Raw genomic sequence first — 24121 nt, 5'->3', positions numbered from 1 at the left:
ACCAGGACGGTCTCGATCTCTTGACCTCGTGATCCACCCGCCTCGGCCTCCCAAAGTGCTGGGATTACAGGCTTGAGCCACCGCGCCCGGCCTATCTGGGTACTTTTTAATTTGTTTTAAATTATTTTAAAATTATATATAAGTATGGTGGCCTTTTGTATGTTTTATACAGTCCACACTAAAAATGGTTAAAGAAAAAAATCATGACATGTTTAAAGCTAACCACCATCACAAGTCAAATCACTGAGTAACTTAAAGCTCACAAGTAATGTGGGAAGAAGAAAAGTTCCTCTTCAAAGTTTCCTGTCTTGTTAAAGAATAATAAATGTTAGAAATAATCGTCTCTTTTAAAGACTAACTTTCTTCAAAGCCTTCTTGTTTTTTATTAGTGACTCTTCGTTAAGCCCTATCCTAGTAGCTGCTAGATATAAAGGAATAAGTACATTCTATGTCCTTGTACTTTAACCAAGATATTTGTGCTAGACACTCACAGGCACGAAATGCATTCTGTGTCCTTGTACTTTAACATAAATAAGGTTTATGTTATTACTTTTCTAAGTCCTTTCACAAGCAACTTCCTGTCCCTTCCTTATTTGGACTTCCTCTTTTCCTTTTGCTCTCCATTGCTTTTACCTGTTTAGAAAAGTTTTAAGTTGTTAGCCCATCAGGTTTTAGTTTAGATAGCGAGGCCTGGCTCCAATCAGCAGAGATCAGACACAGCAGGAAGGAGCACTCCAAATGTGTAAGGAATAAATATTCTGCTTTTCCTTTGTTCATTTTACTCTCATGGCAAGATGGCTAACAGGAGCACCCTTTCTGAAGGAAGTAAAATTGCTTTGCTGAGAGATCCTTTGTCTGAGTGCTGATTTTTCTTTGCGGCACCAGCATCTGTTTCCAACAAGTAATATTTAAGAGTATCCAGAAACTTGCTGTCCTCCTAGAAAATATATGTAGTCAAAAAGAACAAGACTCCCCAAAAGTGTTAGTCCAAACTGCACCATTTTTTAAGCCCCCCACCATTTCACAGACCTTGGTCAAAGTCAAACATTCCATGGGGTTAGGGCCATAAGAAACAGCCTGCCTCTTATATTCCGCTAAGAGAAAATGCAAGGAACACCACATTCCACCAGAACAGGGGCCAAACCACCTGATCATAGGAACATCTTATCAATATCCTGCCAGGCAGCAAGCCACGCTCCCTAGACCTCTTCTGCCCGCACCGTACCCCAGCTTGTATGTAAGCAGCAGTGGGCGCTGACATTAAGCTGATCCGCCACCTCTATAGGTTTATTGTGGGCATAAATGCCTGCATTTGCTGTTGAGTCTCTCTCTCTCTCTCTCTCTCTCTCTCTCTCACTCTCTCTCACTCTCTCTCTCTCTCTCTCTGTGTGTGTGTGTGTGTTTCTTTAACCCTCGCCTCCATTCAAAACCTAACAAAAAGCACAAGGACAAAATTAAAAATGGACAAATGGGATTACATCAAACAAAAAAGACAAAACTGACCAGCATTAACATTAAAACAGATCTTAAGACTGACAAAACAGACTCTTTGTAGCAATAAGACACTAAATCTCAATCTGACTCTAGTATAGCTTCAAATGACAGATAGTAGACCCTGAAAGAAATCCAAGTATTTTACCCCAAAATATATTTCTCTGACATATTTTGAAATGGCTTTGCAAAGCTGTTTCTTGTGGGGAAAATCTACATTCTGTAGAGAACCCCCTTCCCTTTCCAGGTGTTTTCCTGATCCAGGAGAGATGAACTAAGAGTCTGGCACCCTTTTAGCTCTGGTAAGAGATGGCCGGGCGCGGTGGCTCACACCTGCCATCCTAGCACTTTGGGAGGCCGAGGTGGGTGGATCACCTGAGGTCAGGAGCTCAAGACCAGCCTGGCCATCAGGATGAAACCTCGTCTTTAAAAAATAAATAAATAATACATTTTTTTAAAAAAAGAGACATTTGCCACCTATTCTCTCTGAAGCCTGCTACCGGGAGACTTCATCTGCGTAATAAGAACTGATGCAAGACAGGCAAGCCCCAAAATTAAGGCTGACCTGAAGGGTTCTTAGCTTCTCCCAGGAAAGAATTCAAGAGTCAGCTGCTGCTGTTAAATAGCAGCTTTGATTGAAAGCGGCAGTGGACCAACGGAGGTCCTCCTCCTGGCAGAGTGGGGTTACCCCATAGGCAGTGTGCGTAGCACCTCAGAGGCAGGTCTGCACTCATACCCACTTGTAATTATATAAAAATTAAGGGGGTTATGTAGAAATTTCTAGAATGAGTGAGATAACTTCCCAGTTGTCAGGTCGTTGCCATGGAAAGGGGCAGTAACCTCCAGGTGTTGCCACAGCAATGGTAAGCTGACGTGGCACACTGGTGGGTGTGTCTTATGAGGAGGTATTTCTGCCCCCTGCCCCCCAGCACCTGTTTTTAGCTAGTCTTCAACTGGTCTGGCGTCCAAGCCCCACCTCTGGAATCAAGTCTTGCCTCCCACCTCAGAATCTTGGTCTCCCCAACCCCTCATCTTAACCAAGACAATTCCTATTGATTCCAGATCCTTAGATAATAACAACTTGGCCAGGTGCCGTGGCTCATGCCTATAATCCCAGCACGCGCTTTGGGAGGCCAAGGCAGGTGGATTACCTGAGGTCAGAAGTTCAAGACCAGCCTGGCCAACATGGCGAAACCCTGTCTCTACTAAAAATATAAAAATTAGCCAGGTGTCGTGGCATGTGCCTGTAATCCCAGCTACTCAGGAGGGTGAGGCAGGAGAATCGCTTGAACCTCGGAGGCAGAGTTTGCAGTGAGCTGAGATCGTGCCATTGCACTCCACCCTGGGTGACAGAGCGAACGAGACTCAATCTCAAAAAAATTGATAATAACGTAATTCTTTCAAGCCATTTCCAGTCAGAAAATCTTTCAATCCACCTATGACCTGGAGGCTCTTGCCTTGAGTTGCCCCACCTTTTCAGACTGAATTGATGTACACCTGACATGTAATAATTGGTATCTGTGTAACTTCTGTCCCCCTAAAATGTATAAAATCAAGCTGTGACTCAAGCACCTTGGATGCCTATTTTCAGGACCTCCTGGGGCTGTGTCATGGGCCTTGGTCACTCATATTTGGCTCAGAATAAACCTTTTAAAATATTTTACAGTTTAGTTCTTTTTGTCAACAGCCTCCTGTCACTTTCCCTTGAGAAGACACTGATTTGGAGAATACTCCCAGTGCCGGCCTTTCCTGTAAGAAAACTCCTGCATTCTCATGGAGAGTTGCTTGAAAAACCAGGCAAACAAACCCTGGTTTTTCAGGTAACAGCCAGCCCTCTGTATCCACAGATTCCACCTCTGCTGTTACAGAGGGCTAACTATGTAAAACTTGTAATTTAGAGCCATGTGATTTAAAGAAAAATATCTCATTCATGGATTTGATGGGTACTAATACGCACTTGGCTATAAGCTATTGGTGTATCCGCAGCAGAATGGAACAAAACCATTACAACAGATCCTGAAATTTTGTCAGCTCTCAAAAATTTCTGCTCAAAAAATAGATGCTTACTTTCTGCTTAATTTTTCTGTAAATCTAAAATTTCTCTAAAATAAAGTCTATTAATTTAAAAAATATATACTCTGGAAATGGGTAATACTGTCTTTAAGAAAAACTAGTAGTCAACGTGTTCCTTGTTAAGCAGTTACAAAATTTAAGTTATAGCATTTCTGACCTCGATTCTTAGAAACAAAACTAAACTAGATTTGTTTTGCTTTAGAAGGAATATAAGGAAAACTAATTTGTGAAGTAAGTACTTCCTAAAATGGAGATGAATTCCTGTTTAGATAAACCAGGAGAGGAAGTTAAACTGAGTGAGCATGGGAAAAAAAGACTCCTTTGGGAGGTATGCTTTTTGAGTGTCATTGAAAGTGACTGAGATGTCCAATAATGAGGGGACCGGGCAGTAGTTCATTAATGAAGGAGCAGCATTGTTTTACATCATTAACCAAATTGAAATGATCTGAATGGAAAAGTAGTTTGGAGTATTAACTGTGTACACGATTACTCGCAAGCAGATTATGGGCATAAATGGCTGTTGTATTTCACATAACTGCACATCAACAGCTTTCAAAGGAATCTCAACCATCCACTGAACAAAATTCAGATTTATTTTCCATTTAGATACCTGTTTGATACCTCAAGGCCTTAGACAGTTGTCCTGGATACTTCTAGGAATGCCAGTTATTATACTGAGAATGTTATAATAACTCTTCTACTTATTACCTGCAGCTAGAAGTCTGATGATGGTTATTTTATAGTGTCTCAGGAAATTGGAAAGGTAATCATGACCTAGAGCTTCTACAAACAGAATGGGGGAACACTTCAGAGAAAAAAGCTTGAGTTATATAACTAATAAATGCCAGGTTGCGTTGTTTTTTTGTTGTTTTTTTAATAGAGTTTTTAAACATAAAATCTATAGAGTTTTTTATTATCTAGGTAGTGTTAGGTGCATAGCTATGAGAAGGTATCCCAAGCCCATTTTCTCCTCCCAGCCTTGTTTCCTAAAGTTTTCCTGATGTGTCAAGAGAATGTCACTATAGCCCTGTGAATTAGTAGATATTGCTCTATTGAGATACTTACTTGGCATAAAGTTGGGAGAAAGTAAAGATAAAGGACTACGTAGGCCAGAGATCTCTGCTACGATTCATACCAGCACCTTTCAAAAATTTGCAGCCTATGAAGAGCCAAATATTGCATAGTCCAGATCGTGTTTCCCAACACTATCGATGGAAAATCCTAAAGTGAGAGATTCTCAGAATCAGAGCTCTTACTTCAACCTTGATTCTTTTTTTGGTGTGGGTGGTAAAGACAAACAGGTTTAACTCTGACCTGGTACTTTCTTCCATGTTTCTAAGCCATAACATTAAATATGCAATACTAGAAGGTCATAATTATTCACATAAAATGTCAATGCATTCATTTATTAGTATGCTTCATTTCAGACAGAATTAACAATCTTCTTATTCGCACATGTAGCACTTAGTGAGCCCATTGAATAAACTCTTGGGATAGCCTTAATTAGACTCTGACTACATACAGGTTTTGGCCGGTGTCTTAGTCCATTTTCTGATGCTGTAACAGACTATCATCAATTGGATAATTTATAAAGAATAAAAGTTTACTGGACTCACAGCTCTGGAGGCTAGAAAGTGTAAGAATACAGCATGAGAATCTGGCAAGGACCTTCATGCTGATTCATCTCATGGCAGAAAGGCAAGCAAGCACACAAAACAGAGAAAATGGGGATCTAATTCCCATGAAAACTAAGCCACTCCCATGATAACATTAATCTATTCATAAGGGCCAAGCCCTCATAACCTAATTACCCTTTAAAGGTCCCATTTCTTAATACTATCACGATGGCAATTAAATTTCAACATGGGTTTCGGAGGAGACATTCAAAACAAAGCAGCAGGTACAAGCAGGTTTAAGTCAAAAGTCCATTGCTAGCTATGACTTACCGATGGGAGCCACTGAAATAGTTAAACACCTAGGAAACTATCTTCTTTTGACTTTTCAAGACATTCTGTACCAGATTATATTGGATTATACGCAGAGCAGAAGCAGGCTTTCGCACACCCTCACTTGCAGTGCATATTTCCTATGTTAGGCTCTTCTGTGAAAACTTCTTGTTAATTTTTCAAATCTGGTACTTACTGGGTAACTCTGCTTTTGTGCTTCTTGTTTCCAGTAATCCATTTTATCTCCAGTGTTTTCCATTTGTCTTCATCATTGCAGTTTTATTTTAGCCTTGCAATCATTTGATCTTTTCGCTAATATTTCCTAGCCTTTTTTACTCATTTTCTATGAATTCTAACTCATGCTTCAGCTATTTTGGTACCCTCTAAATTCTTTAGTCTCTAATAAGCTTTCCAAAGCTCCTAAGGATAACTGACTAAGTAAACATTGGAAAAGTACCTTTAATTGTTATAAACAATCACTGTTATGTCACCTATTAAATGTAAACATTTCCATAAGAACCAGTGTAATTTCTTCATGATCAATGGAGATTTGCCCATTTGTGGGCTAGACTGATCACATGAAAACCTCAACTGAACCATTTCCCATTTTATGATTTCCTTTATAATAAAAATTTTTTAAATTATTAAATTACAAATTAGACATACAAAAAAGTATAAGCATTTTATATGAAGAAATAAGAGTAGTCTCTTGTTACTCTTTTGATCATCTTACACTGAATGACCCTCTTATGTTTTCTATTTAAAAGATTTGGGCCAGGCACGGTGGCTGACATCTGTAATCCCAGCACTTTGGGAGGCTGGGCGGATCACGAGGTCAGGAGATGGAGACCATCCTGGCTAACATGGTGAAACTCCGTCTCTACTAAAAATACAAAAAACTAGCCAGGTCTGGTGGCATGCATCTGTAGTTCCAGCTACTTGGGAGGCTGAGGCAGGAGAATCACTTGAACCCGGGAGGCAGAGGTTGCAGTGAACCGAGATCGCACCACTGCACTTCAGCCTGGGTGACAGAGCGAGACTCCGTCAAAAAATAAAAAATAAAAAAGATTTGGGAGCTAAATGCTTCTGTGGGGGTATTAAATAAAATGTATAGGAGGCCATTGATTTTGACTGAGCTCCTACACTAAGCCCAACAGACCAAACCAAAATGGAGTCACTCATGCTACAGTTCCACATCACCAAGACAAAACTAAGTTGTTTATCTGACCTTCCAAGAAATCAAGTGAGTGAGATATAATAGCCAAATCCCCAAACAACACAATCTTAGCTGGTATAATAAGGAAATCCACCTGCTTTAATCTTTACCAAAAAGTAACTCTGAAACAACCCGTCTACCTTTTATTTCCTATTTCTGCTTTCCTTGGCCATTTTCTGCTGATAAAACCAACCACCTCTGTTCAGCTCATCAGAGCACTCATTCTATTTTGTAGAATGAGGTATTACCTTATTCTAGAATGGCAAATAAAAGCCAATTAAGGTCTCTAAATTTGTTGTAATTTTGTCTTTTGATGGGGGTGAGCCATTTTTGCATCCTCTGATAATATCTTATTGTGTACAACATGTACACCTGCACACCATTCTACTTCATTTGTTTACAAATACAGCATGCTGGCAATTTTTCTTCATGTCAAAAATATCTATGTCCATTGTAAAAAAAAAAAAAAAAAGTTAGGCAGGAGAATCCTTGAATCTGGGATGTGGAGGTTGTAGTGAGTTGAGCTCATGCCATTGCACTCCAGCCTGGGTTACAAAAGTAGAATCCCTATTAAAAAAAAAAAAAGTTAGGTAATTTGGATGAACAGAAAAGAAGAAAAATAATATAAAAATCATACAAAATTCTACCACCTGGAGATGTTTCTTTTTTGTATATTTCCTTTTGTGTAACCAGGAAGGAGACCTATGCTGCTTACTTATCCTTATAAAGGAATTTCCATCTTATACCTCCTGTTGCTAATGCTGCCTGATTTTCTACCACGTGGCCCCATTCCACAAGTCACACAAATCACACTGACAGTGAACACCCTGACTATCTTACTCAAGGTTTAGTCAAGAAAACAGACACCACCCTAGACTTTTCAAACAAAATGAACAGGAAAGTTAATAAGGAAATTGGTGACAGAGGAAATGGAAAAGCTGAGACGCCAAACACAGGATGGGATGATGAGGCAACTGAGAGGTCGGCAACAGCCGAAAGGAACTGCCATCCTGGAACTAAAGAGTCAACAACGGGAGAAGGTCGTTTTATCAGAGCACAGAAGTTGAGGCCAACCAGAAGGAGCAGTACTAAGGAGAGGGCATTTCCCCAGGGGAGCTGAAACCACAGAGGGAGCATTTGTTGGGGAGGAATTGGAGACACAAAGAAAAGCAGTCACAGAAAAGACAGAAATAGGGGCAATATCCTAGCCTTTCCCCTCTTCCCACCCTCCAGTCATCCACTATTATCTTTCCGTGGCCAAACTTACCTGGAAGACTTCAGGTGATGGAAATGATGGAAGGTGGGGATGGGATGGTAGTACGCACAGGCAGCTGGCCAGCAGTTGTCTAAGAGTAGCACCTGAAGTGACTGGCCACACATCACCTATGGCGTAGTCTTGCCAAAAAATGTTTAAGCTGAATCTAATCATGAGGAAACAATCAGGCAAATCCAAATTGAAAGACATTGTACAAAACAGCTAGCCTAGGCCCTCCAAAATGTCAATGTCCTAAAAGACAAAAAAGGACAGAGAACTTATCTAAATTAAAGAACATTAGGGAGGCTTATGCCTGTAATCCCAACACTATGGGAGGCAGAGGCGAGAGGATTACTTGAGCTCAGCAGTTCGAGACCAGCCTAGGCAACATAGTGAGTCCCCATCTCTACATATAAAAAAATCAAAAAATGAGGCGGGAGGATTACTTGAACTCAGGAGGTCAAGGGTGCAATGAGCCATGATCAAGCCACTGCATTCCTACCTGGGTGACCAGAGTGAGATCCTCCTCTCTTTCAAAAAAAAGAAAAGAACATTAGGGAGACATGGTAACTCATTTTGATATGTGATTATTGATTAAATACTAGATCAAAAAAGAATGATATATAAAGGACATTATGGGGCAATTGTAGAAATATAAATATAGTTAGTACATTAGATGATAGTTGTATATAAATGTTAAATTTCTTGAGTGTGGTAATTTGGTTGTGGTTATGTAAGAGAATGCCCCTGTTCTCAGCAGATGTATGCTAAAGTATTTAAAGGTAAAATGTCATGATGACTTCAACCAACTCCATACATACATATATGCATGGAGAACGAATGTGTGATCAAACAAATGTGCCCAAGGTTAAAACTGGCGAATCTAAGTGAAGCATCTAGAGATAGTCATGGTACTATTCTTGTAACTCTCCCAAAGGCTTTTCAAAATAAAAACTCGGTGAAAAAAAAATAGGATGGCCTCTGACCTCCGACCACTGACACGAGGTAAAGAGATTAATTAAACCAACTGTTCTTAGGAATTTGAACCTAAACACAGAAAAAAAGATCTGCTAGTTAGCAATAAAGCTGGAGGTGACAGAAAAACAGTTAGAGTTCAGTGATAGCAAACTAAAATCACGTACACACCAAAATTACGAGGTGGAAGATAGGTACAGCAAATTGTTTGCAAAAATAGGTGCCAAGAATGCTTCTCATCTCGTAAGCACTCCTTCCATCATGAGGTGAAATCTGTTTCTCCTCCCTGCATTCTAGACTGGCCCTGTGACTTGCTTTGACCAACAGAATGCAGAAGTGACACGGTGCCAGTTCTTGACCAGGAAGAGGCTTGACATCTTGCTCTTTGCTTCTCTTGGAGCCCTGAGCTACCATAATAAAGAAGACTGACTGCCTGCTGAAGAGATTGGCCTGGCCAGTCCTTTGCTGTTCTAGACACCTCTGCTGAGCCACACATGTGAGTGAAGCCACCCGGATCCTCCGGCCCCAGAAAAGGTGGCCCAGCCAACACCACACAGAGAAGAACCAACCTGTTCCTGTCAATCCCTTCCCAAAGATTAGCATTTTGAGCCAATAAATAAGTAGTAGTTGTTACTTTTAAGACAATACATTTTGGAGAGATTTGTTATACAGACAATCCCCACTTGCAATGGTTCAACTTAGTATCTTTCAACTTTTGGATGGTGCAAAAGTGACACACATTCAGCAGAAACTGCACCTCGAGTACTCATCCAACCATGCTGCTTTTCGCTTTCAGCATAATATTGAATACATCGCATGAGATAGTCAGCACTTTATATAAAATGGGCTGTGTGTTAGATAATTTTGCCAACTTTAAGCTAATGTCAGGTGTTCTGAATACAGTTAAGGCAAGCTAGGCTAAGCTACCTTAGCCTAGGTTAGGTGTATTACATGCATTTTCGACTTAATGATATTTTCAATTTACAATGGGTTTATCAGGACACAGACCCATTATAAGTCGAGGGGCATCTGTATAGTTAAAGGAAACAGAGCAGACACACCGAGATGCCTGTAGGAAACACTGTCTAAGTTTTACTATTCCAGTTTCTTCCGTGTGTAGGTTCAAAACAACCCCTGCTCTTTTTGAGTCAAATTGAGCAGGGCTCTGTTGCTTGCCACAACAACCACAAAAAAGCCAGAGGGGGAAAAAAATGTCCCTTCCCAGATGCTCTGCCTATTCTTTTATTCCTTTACTTTCTTAATAAACTTGCTTTCACTTTAAAAGAAATAAAATGTCCCTTCTTGTCCTTTCTCTTTGCAGGTATTTTTTACTATCCAAAGATTCTGAATAAATATCTCTTCTTTCTACTTGTTTCCATTGACTTCCTCTTTTATTAACAGCACCTGATTTTTAAAATAGTTGTTGTTTTTTAAAATGTTGTAAAATGCATCATACAAATAGAAGGATGGATAAAATTGCTTGATTGAATATTTAAAAGTAATGGCAAATTAAAAGTAAGGGCAAAAGCCGCAATTACTTTTGCACCAACCTAACATAATAAGATAAATAATCATCCACCCCGTTTAAGATATAAAATATAGGCCAGGTGTGTTGGCTCATACCTGTAATCCCAGCACTTTGGGACACCAAGGCAGGCAGATCACAAGGTCAGGAGTTTGAGGCCAGCCTGGCCAATACGGTGACACCCCATCTCTGCTAAAAATACAAAAATTAGCTAGGCGTAGTGGCAGGTGCCTGTAATCCCAGCTACTTGGGAGGCTGAGACAGAAGAATCGCTTGAACCCGGGAGGTGGAGGTTGCAGTGAGCCGTGATTGCGCCACTGCACCTCAGCCTGGGTGACAGAGTGAGACTCCATCTCAAAAAAAAAAAAGACACAAAATATAACCAGTCCTTTAGAAGCCTTTGTTTATCCCTCCCCAATTGCAGTCTCTTGTCCACCCCCAGTGATAACCGCAATAATGACTTCTGTCAATCATTCTCTTGTTTCCTTTACAGTTTTCCACCAATAAATGCAACCCTAAACAACATGACAACTTTCATCTTGAAAAACTGAGCAGCAAGCACCAATCTAGAAGGATAAGGAAAGGGTGATGTTACCACTGTTTGAGAAAGGCTCAGGAGGAGAAGATAAACTGAACAGCCTCTGCGTCATTATCTGGCTTCAGCTTCCCTAAGCGTTTATAAAAGCTTTTATGAGAAAATCTTTGAGTAAGATGATGAGTAACACTGGGAAATGCTGGGCTCAGCACAGGTGAGACATGCGGTAGCACTGGAGGATGGGCCAGGTTTTAGATGTCTGGCCAGGATATAGTCAGAAGGAGAGGGCTGTTCTGTATATTCTGCTCATCATGACTTCCCCTCCACTTCCCAGAAGTCAAAGCAGAACATTACTAGATGATAACCACAGTAGCTCAAGCATCAGAGCATGGAGGAACGAGCAGGAACTTTATCAGCATGTGGTCAAAATAAGATAAACACAGAGAAAAATCTGGGGCAGACTCTGGGTATTTAGTTCTTGATTTAAAAGTTAGCATGGGCCAGGTGTGGTGGCTCACGCATGTAATCCCAACGCTTTGGGAGGCCATGGCAGGAGGATCATGAAGTCAAGAGATTGAGACCATCCTGGCCAACATGGTGAAACCCTGTCTCCACTAAAAATACAAAAATTAGCTGGGCGTGGTGGTGGGAGCATGCCTGTAATCCCAGCTACACGGGAGGCTGAGGCAGGAGAATTGCTTGAACCCGGGAGGTGGAGGTTGCAGTTAGCCGTGATCGCACCACTGCACTCCAGCCTGCCCACAGAGCGAGACTCCACCTCAAAAAAGAGAGTTAGCCTGATGGCAGTGGGGACAGTGGTGATGGAAACCCTCAGTATGTCTCTCCCTGGAGTCCCAGTGTCCCACTGCTTCAAGCTGGACTTGTTTCCTTCTGCACCTAGTGCGTAACTGCCATTCTGGACTCTCCCATCACCCTTATCCTAGAGTCCCCTCACCACCCTCCTATGTTAGATCCCTATCTGTTGCGTCCCATATGTTCTTTTTCTTGGCTTGTCCTCTCATTCAAGAAGCACAGCCTCCAGCAGCTCCTTAAGAAAGAATGCATGGGAAGTAAATCTTGCACATCTGAAAATGTCCTTATTTTACACTCATATTTGACTGCTAATTTAGCTGGATGCAGAATTCTTGGCTGGAAATAGTTTTTCTTAAGAATTTGACAAGCTTTGCTCTGGTGTCTCTTGCCTCTACCATTGTCTATTGAAGCAGGCAAAGCCAAAGCTGATGCCCAGTCCTTTATATTTGATCTGCATATGTACCCTCTCCCTTGCTGTCTAAGCTTTCAAGATCTCTTGGACTCTGTGTTCTGAAATTCCATGGTAATGTGTCTTGACAAGTCTTTTTTCATACATTTCTCTAGGCACTTGAAGAACGTTTTCAATCTGGAAACTCATGTCCTTCGTGAGTTTTTTCTTTTTTTTTTTTTTTAAGAGACAGGGTCTTGCTATGTTGCCCAGGCTGGAGTGCAGTGGCTATTCACAGGCACAATCCCACTACTGATCAGCACGGGAGTTTTGACCTGCTCCGTTTCCGACCTGGGCCAGTTCACCCCTCCTTAGGCAACCTGGTGGTCCCCCGCTCCCGGGAGGTCACCATATTGATGCTGAATTTAGTGCGGACATCCGATCGGCATAGCGCACTACAGCCCAGAACTCCTGGGCTCACGCGATCCTCCCGCCTCAGCCTCCCGAGTAGCTGGGAATACAGGCATGGGCCACCGCGCCCGGCCTTCCTGAGTTTTGAGTAAACTTTCTGTATGGTTTGTATGACGACTGCCTCTCCTACATATTCTTTTTCTCTCTTGAACACCTATTATTCAGATATTGAACAGTCCAGCCTTAACTTTAATCTTCTCTATCTTTTCTCTCCTATTTTCCAACTCTACGTCTTCTTGGGCGATTTCTTCAAGTTTATCTTGCAACTCTTCTGTCACATTTTTCAGGTCTACTCTCTTGCTTCACTTTTTAAGGGCCCTTTTTATTCTCTTAAAATTTATTGTCTGGGTGCAGTCGCTCATGTCTGTAATCCCAGCACTTTGGGAGGCCAAGGCAGGTGGATCACCTGAGGTCGGGTGTTCAAGACCAGCCTGACCAACATGGAGAAACCCCGTTTCTACTAAAATACAAAAAACTAGCCAGGCATGGTGGCACACACTTGTAAGTCCCAGCTACTTGGGAGGCTGAGGCAGGAGAATCCCTTGAGCCTGGGAGGTGGAGGTTGCAGCGAGCAGAGATCACACCACTGCACTCCAGCCTGGCGACAGAGCAAGACTCTGTCTCAAAAAAAAAAAGTATCATAATCTTACTCTGTTCTTATAACATGGGTGCAATATATTTTGTACCTTTCCGAGTATATTAATAGCAGACTTTTAAAGTTTTCATATCCTTGTTTATTCTATGGGGTTGTTTTGTTTTCCTTTACTTTGTTTTGGGCTTTCTATTCAATGTCTGAAGCAGCATCTGATTCTTCTTTGAAGAGCTGCTGCCTCCTGTATTCTCAGTCCACGTGAGTGAATGCATCATTTGCTAATTCTTTCAACTTATATAATCAACTTGCTTTAGTTTGGATGTTTGTTCCCTCCACATCCCATGTTGAAATTTGATCCCTAATGTTGAAGGTGGGGCCCAATGAGAGGTTTTTGGGTCATGGGGGTAGGTCCCTTATCAATATATTAGTGCCTTCCCTCAAGGGTAAGTTCTTCCTCTATTCCTTACCAGGAGAACTGATTGTTAAAAAGAGCCTGGCACCGCCTCCACACCTTACGTCCTCTCTCGCCATGTGATCTCTGCATACACTGGCTCCCCTTCACCTTCCACCATTAGTAGAAGCAGCCTGAGGCCCTCACCTGATGCAGATGCCAGTGCCGTGCTTCTTGCAGAGCCTACGGAACTATGAACCAAAGAAGCCTCTTTTCTTTAGAAATTACCCAGCCTGGCCGGGCGCAGTGGCTCACGCCTATAATCCCAGCACTTTGGGAGGCCGAGGTGGGTGTATCACCTGAGGTCAGGAGTTCAAGACCAGCCTGACCAACATGGAGAAACCCCATCTCTACTAAAGATACAAAATTAGCCGGGCGTGGTGGCATAAACCAGTAATCCCAGCTACTCAGGAGGCTGAGGCAGGAGAATCACTTGAACCCAGGAGGCGGAGGTTGCAGTGAGCTCAGATCACGCCATTGCACTCCAGCCTGGGCAATAAGAGTAAAACTCTGTGTCAAAAAAAGAAAAGAAAAGAAAGAAATTACCCAGCCTCAGGTATTCCTTTATAGCAATGCTAAATAGATTAAGACAATAATTAATCTGCCTGAGCTTCAGTGTTTTCATCCATAAAATGAGGATGGACATAGAATCTGTTTCACAAGGATTGCCAAGAGAATTTAGTGAAATCATATAGAGGACACAGATTATGTGTTCTTTTCTGGCTTAGGAAGGTTAAATTGCCCAAACTTACACATAAAATCATGGGACTCAGAATCATAATCTGACACATAGTCAATACTCTATAAATTTCAGCTATCATTATGATGACATAGTTCAAATGGGACTCACACCACCTCTCAGTTAAGGAGAGGAGTACTGGGGAGAGATAGCATGGGGAGGAATGCCAGATATAGGTGATGGGGAGGAAGGCAGCAAATCACACTGCCATGTGTGTACCTATGCAACAATCTTGCATGTTCTTCACATGTACCCCCAAAGCTAAAATGCAATAAAAAAAAAAAAAAAGGAGAGGAGTATGTGAGCCAGACCTGACCAATGAGATTCAGCACTAGGATTTTTGTTGGAATGATTTGAAAGGAAATACTCTTTTCCTGTTAGATTATTAGTTGGTAAAGCATAATCCCAGAGCTGCTGGTAGCTCTCTTTACCAATGTTTTTAGAGTGTCTATCTGAAAGTAAAGCCAAACCAAGAGATGGAAACCAATTACTGATGATGAAGCTGGATGCAACCTTACCTGAAGGCCTTGTGACCATGGATTTTCCATTTTTATGAATCAATATCTTCCTTTTCTTTCTCATAAGCCATTTTTAGTTGACTTTTCATTACTTGCAACAGAAAGAATCCCTTGTAATACAAAAAAAAAAAACCCACTGTTTTGAAACTAGGTATTTCACTTAATATAACATTATCATACATTCATGTTATTAACAATATTCTTCAATATTATTTTGTGTCTTGTATTTTATTTATGAAGTCCATGTTAGTGGACAGATATTATTAGTTTTTTCAATATTATAAATAACACTGAAATGAATATCCTCATAGTTAAATTTTTATAAATATCATGATTGCTTCCTGAAAATAAATTCCTAGAGGTGAAACTTCTGGGTTGAAAGTTGGGAAATATTAAGGGTTTTGTTATAGATAGTAAAATTGACCCCTTGAATGGTGTACCAATTTGTTTTCACACTAGAAACATATAAGAATGCCTGTTTTCTCCATCTATTGCCTGTAGTGGATAGTATTTCTCTTAAAATCTCTGCTAAGTTAGTAACCTATACACAAACATGGTTCCTCATTTTACTTCATATTTATTAATTATCTACCATTCATAGATTTTTTTCATTAATTTGTGCTAGATTCAGCTTGTTAATATTTTATTTAGGAATCCTGCATCTATATTCTGAAATTGGTTCTTCTGGTACTCTATGTGCTCAGACTTTTTCTAGTTTTATACAATAAATTTTAAATAGAGAGGTTTGAAGATGGAAAACCTGGGTTCGAATCTGAATTCCACAATACAGTGTGGAACCTTCGGCAATTTAATCTTCCTAACCCTGACGAAGAGTAACCCAATGGAAAGTGAGACATTAAACCCCCGCAGAACCTGGAAAGTCTCAGTCCAGGGAGGTTCAAGGTGGAAAGGTGAGCCATAGACCCAAAATCAAGGGGGTATTTAACAGTGTGTCATAGATGATCAACTACCAAATCTCCTCCTACCCCACACATGCAGGTGAAAAAACTGTTCTGTATACTGACTGTGGTCATGATTACATCAATCTCTACATGTGTTAAAATGTATAGAACTGTATACCAGAAAGCTAATTTTACTGTATGATAATTTTAAAATAAAAAAATTTTAAGAGGCATAAAAGAATATCAAAGGAAGGATAGGAAATTGTTAGATTTTAATAACGACAAGAGATATGTCAACTAAATACAATATATGGCCCTTATTTGAACCCAGATCCAAAGCATCTAATTTTATTTATTTAGTTAGTTATTTTTTGAGACAGAGTTGCTCTGTCACCCAGGATGGAGTGCAGTGGCGCACTCTCTGCTCACTGCAACCTCTGCCTGTGAGGTTCAAGTGATTCTCCTGCCTCAGCCTCCCAAGTAGCTGGGACTACAGGCGCATGCCACCACGTCCGGCTAATTTTTGCATTTTTAGTACAGATGGGGTTTCACTATGTTGGCCAGGCTGGACATGAACTCCTGGCCTGCAAGTGATCCGCTCACCTCTACCTCCCAAAGTACTGGGATCACAGGCATGAGCCACCACAACTGGCTCAAAGTAACTAATTTTAAAAAGACATTTTAAACACTAGTGAAAATATAAATGCATAATAACTCTGAAATGATATCATGGTATTATATATTATGATAAATGATATGGTAGTTATATATGATGGCTATGTACTTTTAAAGCCCTTATCAGTTAGAGACACATACTAAAATATTCAAAGGTGAAACTACATGACGTCTGGGATTTGCTTTTAAATACTCCAGAAAAAAAAAATGTATAGATATAGCAAACATATGTAACAGAATAAGAGTGGGATTTTCTTCTCTTTGTTCACTGCTGTGTCTTCAATTTCTACAAGTTTGAGGGTATGTGGTAGATACTTAGCAAATATTAGTTGAATGAATTAGTTGAATGAACTCCTCTTATTGCCCATCTCAAACTGTGACTGCACATACCTTTCCTGATGTCTCTGTCTCTTAGCTCCACTATCACTCCTGACTTCTCTCACGTACAGTACTGCAACTGCTCGTTGATGAATCCATGTCTAAAATCCTGCTCAGATAGAAGGAAAAGTCTTCACTGGTAAAGTTCAATGAGTAGAGCCATCCCAAGTTTTCCATTTTCCTTTATAGTTTTCACTGTCCATATGAGTCCACAGTAATCTGGCCCCTGACTAACTTTCCAATTACACACTCCTACTGTCTCCTTCCATGAACCCTACACCCCAGTCCCACAAAAAACTTACTGTCCATCACAAACACCTTGATAGATTAAATTTCTCTGCCTTTGTAACTGGAGTTCCCTCTGCTTAGGATGCTCTTTTCTCCTTATACATCTAGTGAGTTCTGTTCATTCTTCAAAATTCAGTCAGGAGTGAAATCAGTAGCACGGCAGGGTAGGATGTTCCAGCTCCCATCCCCCTATAGAAACACCAGTTAAGGCAGGCAATGACAGATGAGAATCACTACGTGGGAGGCCTGGAGTCTGGCTGAGGTTCCAGCATGCCACTGGAGCAAATCAACCCAAGAGTGGAAGCACTGAAAAGGGTAACACGTGCAGTTCCACTTTACCTGCATTATCCCTTCCCCACAGAGGCACAGCTTGTGCTGAGGGAAGCTTTTTTGGCCTTCCATTTCTCCTACAGGGGAAGGTGAAAGTATAGTAAACACCTAGCTTCCCCAGACTTGAAGAACACTGACCAAGAGGCTCACTTATGTCTCTCCCTGCCCAGAATACAAATGACTGATCACCTAGGAACAGGGAGAAGGGAGTGGAGTGCACAGAAACTGGCATGTGGTTTCAACAACCAACCACAGATTCTGCCAACTAGCTCACAGGCCCCAGCAGGAGATTTGCCCACAAATCTCATCAGATGACTCACCTGAGGAACCCCACCCAACAAGTCTATGTACCCTACATGACCTACCCCACCATATATGGGGCCCAATACATGTATGGGGCCCAATACCATTGTGCATGGCCCATATTAACTGCTGCAGAGAGAACATGAACATTAACAAGAGGCATGGGTCTTAGCAGCTGGCTCAACTCTGCTGGACTTATGAAAACATCAAGTAAAATAATATACATATTACAGAAATCCCAAAAGGACCAGAGAAAGAGAAAGGGAAAGAAAGCTTATTTTAAAATATAATGGCTCTCTTCCTTGGCATTGCCAAGGTGGCAGCCATCTCCTCGTTGGCATCATGGCCACCCTCAGACCCCTTGTAAAGTCCAAGATCACAAAAAGAGAACAAAGAAGTTCATCTGGCACCAGTCAGACTGATATGTCAAAATTAAGCGTAACTGGCAGAAACCCAGAGATATTGACAACAGGGTTCGCGGAAGGTTCAAGGGCCAGATCTTGATGCCCAACACTGGTTATGGGAGCAACAAAAAAACAAAGCATATGCAGCCCAGTGGCTTCCAGAAGTTCCTGGTCCACAACATGAAGGACCTGGAAGTGCTGCTGATGTGCAACAAATCTTACTGTGCTGAGATTGCTTACAATATTTCCTCCAAGAACCACAAAGCCATCATGGAAAGAGCTGCCTCCTGGCCATCAGAGTCACTAACCCCAATGCCAAGCTGTGCAGTGAAGAAAATGAGTAGACAGCTCATGTGCACGTTCTGTTTAAATAAAACTGTAAAAACTACAAAAAATAAAATAACAGAAAACCTTCCAAATCTGTAAAGAGAAAAAAAAACACCCAGATCCATTAAACCCAAAGAACTACATATACATTGAGAATAAAAAGGTCTTCACCAAAACACATTATAATCAAATAGTCAAAAATCAAAGACAAAGAGAGATTTTTTAAATTTTTGTTTTATTTTATTTTTTAACCTCCTCAAATTATTTTTACCAGAGAATTTTTAAAGCAGCAAAATAAAAACAACTCAACACATACAAAGGAAACTCCATAAGACTATCAATGGGTTTCTTGCCAAAAACCCTGCAGACCAAGAGAAAGTGGAATGATATGCTCAAAGTGCTGAAAGAAAAAAAAAAACTGCCAATCAAAAACATACCCAGCAAAGCCATCCTTCAAAAAGGAAAGAAAGAGAAAGACCTTCCCAGACAAACCAAAACTGAGGAAGTTCATCACCCCTGGACTTGCCTAACAAGAAATGTGAAAGGGAGATCTTCAAGTTGAAATGAAAGGAACATGTATTAGCAACATGAAAACATATACTCACTGATAAATGTAAGTATATAGTCAAACTCAGAATTCTGTAATACTGTGATGATGGTATATAGTTGGATACACAATATAAAAAGATGTAAATTGTGTTATAAATAATATAGAATATGGGGGAGAAGTGAAAGTGTATAGTCTTTGTATGTAATAAAAATTGTTATCAGCTTAAAATATACTATTATAACTGCAAGATGTTTTATATAAGCCTCATGGTAATCACTCACACAAAATCCTGTAGTAGATACAAAAAAGACAAAAAGAAAAGAATCAAAGCATACTACCACAAATAATAATAATAAAGAAGCCACAAAGGAATACAGCAAGAGAGGAAGAAAGGAACACAAATAGCCTGAAAATGAATGGATGAAAACCACATCCCATAAAAATAACCAAAAGAGAGCAAAGGTGGCTATATTTATATGAGATAAAATAGACTTCAAGTCAAAAACTGTCATAAGAGACAAAGAAAGTCATTATATATACTAACAAAAGGATCAATTCATCAGGAAGACATAAAATAGTAATACATAGTAGAAGAAATCCATACCCCACCCAACAATGGATGGATCATCCAGACAGAAAATAAATAAGGAAACAGTGGAGTTAAACACTAGATACAAAACAGATATAATGAACATATACATAACATTCTATCCAACAGAAGCAAAATACACATTCTGAAAGCCACATGGAACATTCTCCAGAATAGATCACATGTTAAGCAACAAAATAAATCTTGACAAATTTATGGAGATTGAAATCATGTGAAATATCTTTTCCAATCACAATGAAATGAAACTAGAAATCAATAATAGGAGAAAAATTGGAAAACTCACAATATATAGATATTAAGCAACACACTCCTGAAAAACCAATGGGTCAAAGAAGAAATTAAAAGCAGAGACAAAAATACCTTGAAACAAACAAAACTGGAAAAAAAAAAACAAACAAAATGGGATGTATGGGATGCAGCAAAAGCAGTTATTGAAGGGAAGTTTATAGCAACAAATGATCACATTAATAGAAGAAAAGATCTCACATAAACAACCTAAAGTTATACCCCAAAGAAATAGAAAAATAAGAACAAAGCCCAAAGTTAGTAAAAGGAATAATAAAATGTAGAACAGAAATAAATGAAATAGAGATGAGAAAAACAATTTTTAAAAATCAACAAAACAAAGAGTCGGTTTTTTGAAAAAAACAAAATTGACAAACCCTTAGCTAAACTAAGAAAAAAAAAAGAGACCAGATGTAAATAAAATTGTAAATGAAAGATGAGTCATTCCAACTGATACCACAAAAATACAAAGGATCATAAGAGGCTACTGTGACCAATTAGACACCAACAAATTGGGTAGCATTAAAAAATGGATAAATTCTCAGAACTTACAACCCACAAAACTAAGTCAGAAGAAATACAAAATCTGAACAGGGCACTAATAAAGACTAGATGGCTTCACTGCTGAATCCTACAACCCTTTAAAGAAGAATTAATGCCAATCTTTCTCAAATTTTTCCAAAAATTAAAGAGGAGGGAACACTTCTAAACTCTTTTTACAAGACCAGCATTACCCTGATCCCAAAGCCAGATAAAAACACTACAAGAAAAGAAAATTACAAGGCAATATCCCTGATAAACACAAATACAAAAATCCTCAATAAAAATGCTGGCAAACAAAATTCAACAATACATTAAAAGAATAATACACCATGATCAAGTTAGATTTATTCCTGGGATGAGAAAATGGTTCAAAATACACAAATCAATAAATGTGATCCATTACATTAACAGATTGGAAAATAAAAATAATCATCTCAATAGATGCAGAAAAAGAATTTGACAAAACTTAACATCTTTTCATGATAAAATTTCTCAACAAATTAGGTACTGAATAATGTAACTCAACATAATAAGGCCATACATGACAAGCCCACAGCTAGTCATACTCAACAGTGAAAGTCAAAAGTTTTCCTCTAAGATCTGGAACAAGCAAGGATATCCATACTCACTACTTCTAGTACCATGAAGTAGTACTAGAAGTCCTAGCCAGAGCAATTAGGCAAGAAAAAGAACAAAATGGCATCCAAATAGAAAAGGAAAAAGTTAAATTGTCTCATTTGATAACATGATCTTTCTTATATGTAGAAAACCCTAAAGTTTCCACCAAAAAAAACTGCTAAAACTAATAAATAAATTGAGTAAAGTTGCAGGATATAAAGATCAACCTAAAAATATCAGTATCATTTCCATACCCTGACAATGAACTATCCAAAAAAGAAACTGAGATAGCAATTCCATTTGCAATAATATCAAGAAGGATAAAATACTTAGGAATAAACTTAAATAAGGAGGTGAAAGGTCTGTACCCCGAAAACTATAAAACATTAATGAAATACACTGGAAAGTCATAAAGAAATGTAAAGATATCTGCAAGACAGTTATTGGGTGAGGGAGTCTTGCATTGATTTAGTTCTTCCCCCTTTCTTGCTTGTAGTTTCCAAAAATAACTATACAATGTGCTGGGAATTCAGCATCCTGAGATAAGGAGATGGCCAGAACAGCCCGGGCTCTATTCCAGTCCCCCCTAGAAATAAGATGTCCTTCAATGTGTTAGCCCAGTATGTCACATACCCCAGGGTATTAAAAAAATTAATTAAAAAACCCAGCCAGGTGCAGTGGCTCATGCCTATAATCCCAGCACTCTGGGAGACCAGCCTGGGCTACAGGGCGAAACCCCATCTTTGCTAAAAATATGAAAATTAACCAGGCCTGGTGGTGCACTCCTTTAGTCCCAACTATACAGGAGGCTGAGGCAGGAGAATCTCCCAGGAGGTGGAGGTTGCAGTGAGTGGAGATAGTGCCACTGCACTCCAGTCTTGGCAACAGAGTGAGACCCTGTCTGAAAACAAAAAGCCAGAGCAGACTGCTTTTCTGGGGGAGGTCCCTCAGCTGCAGTACAGGTGGATATGTCCATATGACACCCCATCCACCACAGCAGCTTTCCAGAGATGGGGAATGCTTGCAATCAGCACTGGGCTTTCATTGTCCCTTGCTGCCTATCTGTAGTTAATAAATTCATTACATTTAATTTGTTGCATATAAGTGGGTTAAGTCTTGCTGGACTCAGAGAAGTTGGTAATCAGTACACAGTGAACCTATTCCACAAAATCCCATGTCCATGAACAGGAAGAATCAATGTTGTCAAAATGTCTATACTACCCAAAGCAATCTAAAGATCCATTGCAACTCCATTCAAAATTCCAATGGCATTTTTCACAGAAATAGAAAAAAAAAAAATCCTGAAACTTGTATTGAGCTACAAAAGACCTCTAATATCTAAAGCAATTGTGAATAACAATTAAAAAGCTCAACATAAACATTTAAAAAATGGAATTCAACCTTATTTATACCATACACAAAAGTCAACTCAAAATGGATTAAAGACTTAAATGTAAGATCTGAAATCATAAAAATTTTAGAAGAAAACATATAAGAAAGCTCCATGACACTGGTCTTAACAATAATTTGACGGGTGGGGTAGTCCATCAAAATCCATATCCATTTTTGGATATGGTACCAAAAGCACAAGCAACAAAAGCAAAATAAATAGGAATATATCAAATTAAGAAGTTTCTACACAGCAAAGAAAACAATTAACAAAATGAAAAGGCAACCACAGAATGGGAGAAACATTTGCATACCATGTATCTGATAAGGCCTTAATATTCCAAATATATAAGGAACTCATATAACTCAACAGCAAAAAACAAACAACCTGATTTTGAAGTGGGCAAAATACCTGAACAAACATTTTTCCAAAGGAGACATGCAAATGGCCAACAGGCATATAAAAAGGAGCTGAACATCAGTCATCATCAAGGAAATGCAAGTCAAAATTACAATGATATATAATCTCACACCTGTTAGCATGAGCATTATCAAAAATTCAAAACTAACAAGTGCCGGTAAGGATGTGAAGAAAGGGAACTCTTATACATTGTTGGTGGAAATATATACTGGAACAACTATTATGGAAAATACTGTGGTGGTTCCTCAAAAAATTAAAAATAGGACTACCAAATGATTCAGCAACTCACATCTGGGCTTATATCTGAAGGAAACAAATCAGTATCTCAGAGAGATATCTGCACTACCATGATCATTGCAGCATTCTTTGCAATATTCAAGGTGTGAAAAAACTTAAATGTCCATTGATGGATGAATAGACAACAAAATTGTGGCATATACATATGATGGAATATTATTCAGCATTTTTAAAAAGGAAATGATTCCATTTGGGATCATCATATGGACCTAGAGGACACTATTTTAAGTTAAATAAAGCAAGCACAGAAAGACAAGTTTGGTATGATCTCACCTACATGTGAAATATAAAACAGTCAAATTCAGGCAGGGTGTGGTGGCTTACGCCTATAATCCCAGCACTTTGGGAGGACAAGGCAGGCAGATGACCTGACATCAGGAGTTCGAGACCCAGCCTGGCCAATATGGTGAAACTCTGTCGCTATTAAAAATACAAAAATTAGCTGGGCATGGTGGCAGGTGCCTGTAAACCCAGTTACTCAAGAGGCTGAGACAGAATAGATAGAACCCAGGAGGCGGAGGCTGCAGTAAGCCAAGATCACACCACTGCACTCCAGCCTGGGCGACAGAGTAAGACTCTGCTTCAAAAAAAAGAAAGAAGTCAAATTCCTAGAAGCAGAGGGTAGAATGGTGGTTGCAAGGGATGCAGGGAGGGGAAACTGGGGAGGTGGTGACGACAGAGTACAAAGCTTCAATTATGCAAGATAAGTAAGTTCGGGAAATCTGCTACATGGCATACTGCCTGTAGCTAACAATACTGTATTTTGTACTTAAAATTGCTAAAAGATTTTATGTTAAGTGTTTTTGCCAAAAA

The 24121-nt window shown here is 39.7% G+C and overlaps 1 long non-coding RNA gene across 2 annotated transcripts in view; it reads right to left on the bottom strand.

Annotated features, from left to right (window-relative positions):
- The window catches only part of LOC108306632, a 50601-nt gene that overhangs the window by 15643 nt on the left and 10837 nt on the right, over positions 1–24121 (bottom strand). The window contains exons 2-6 of one of the 2 annotated variants that reach the window (XR_005200838.1): positions 17246–17420; positions 16956–17052; positions 14989–15098; positions 7994–8233; positions 169–937 (exon numbers count right to left, since the gene is read on the bottom strand). This is a non-coding gene — a long non-coding RNA (uncharacterized LOC108306632). Of the gene's footprint in view, positions 1–168; positions 938–7993; positions 8234–14988; positions 15099–16955; positions 17053–17245; positions 20381–24121 lie in introns of those variants that run through there. The other variant, XR_005200839.1, reaches the window with a different exon arrangement.

This window comes from Cebus imitator, unplaced genomic scaffold (assembly GCF_001604975.1).
Source record: "Cebus imitator isolate Cc_AM_T3 unplaced genomic scaffold, Cebus_imitator-1.0 Scaffold72, whole genome shotgun sequence".
Lineage (NCBI taxonomy): Eukaryota > Metazoa > Chordata > Mammalia > Primates > Cebidae > Cebus > Cebus imitator.
This window is presented reverse-complemented; position numbering and strand designations above follow the sequence as displayed.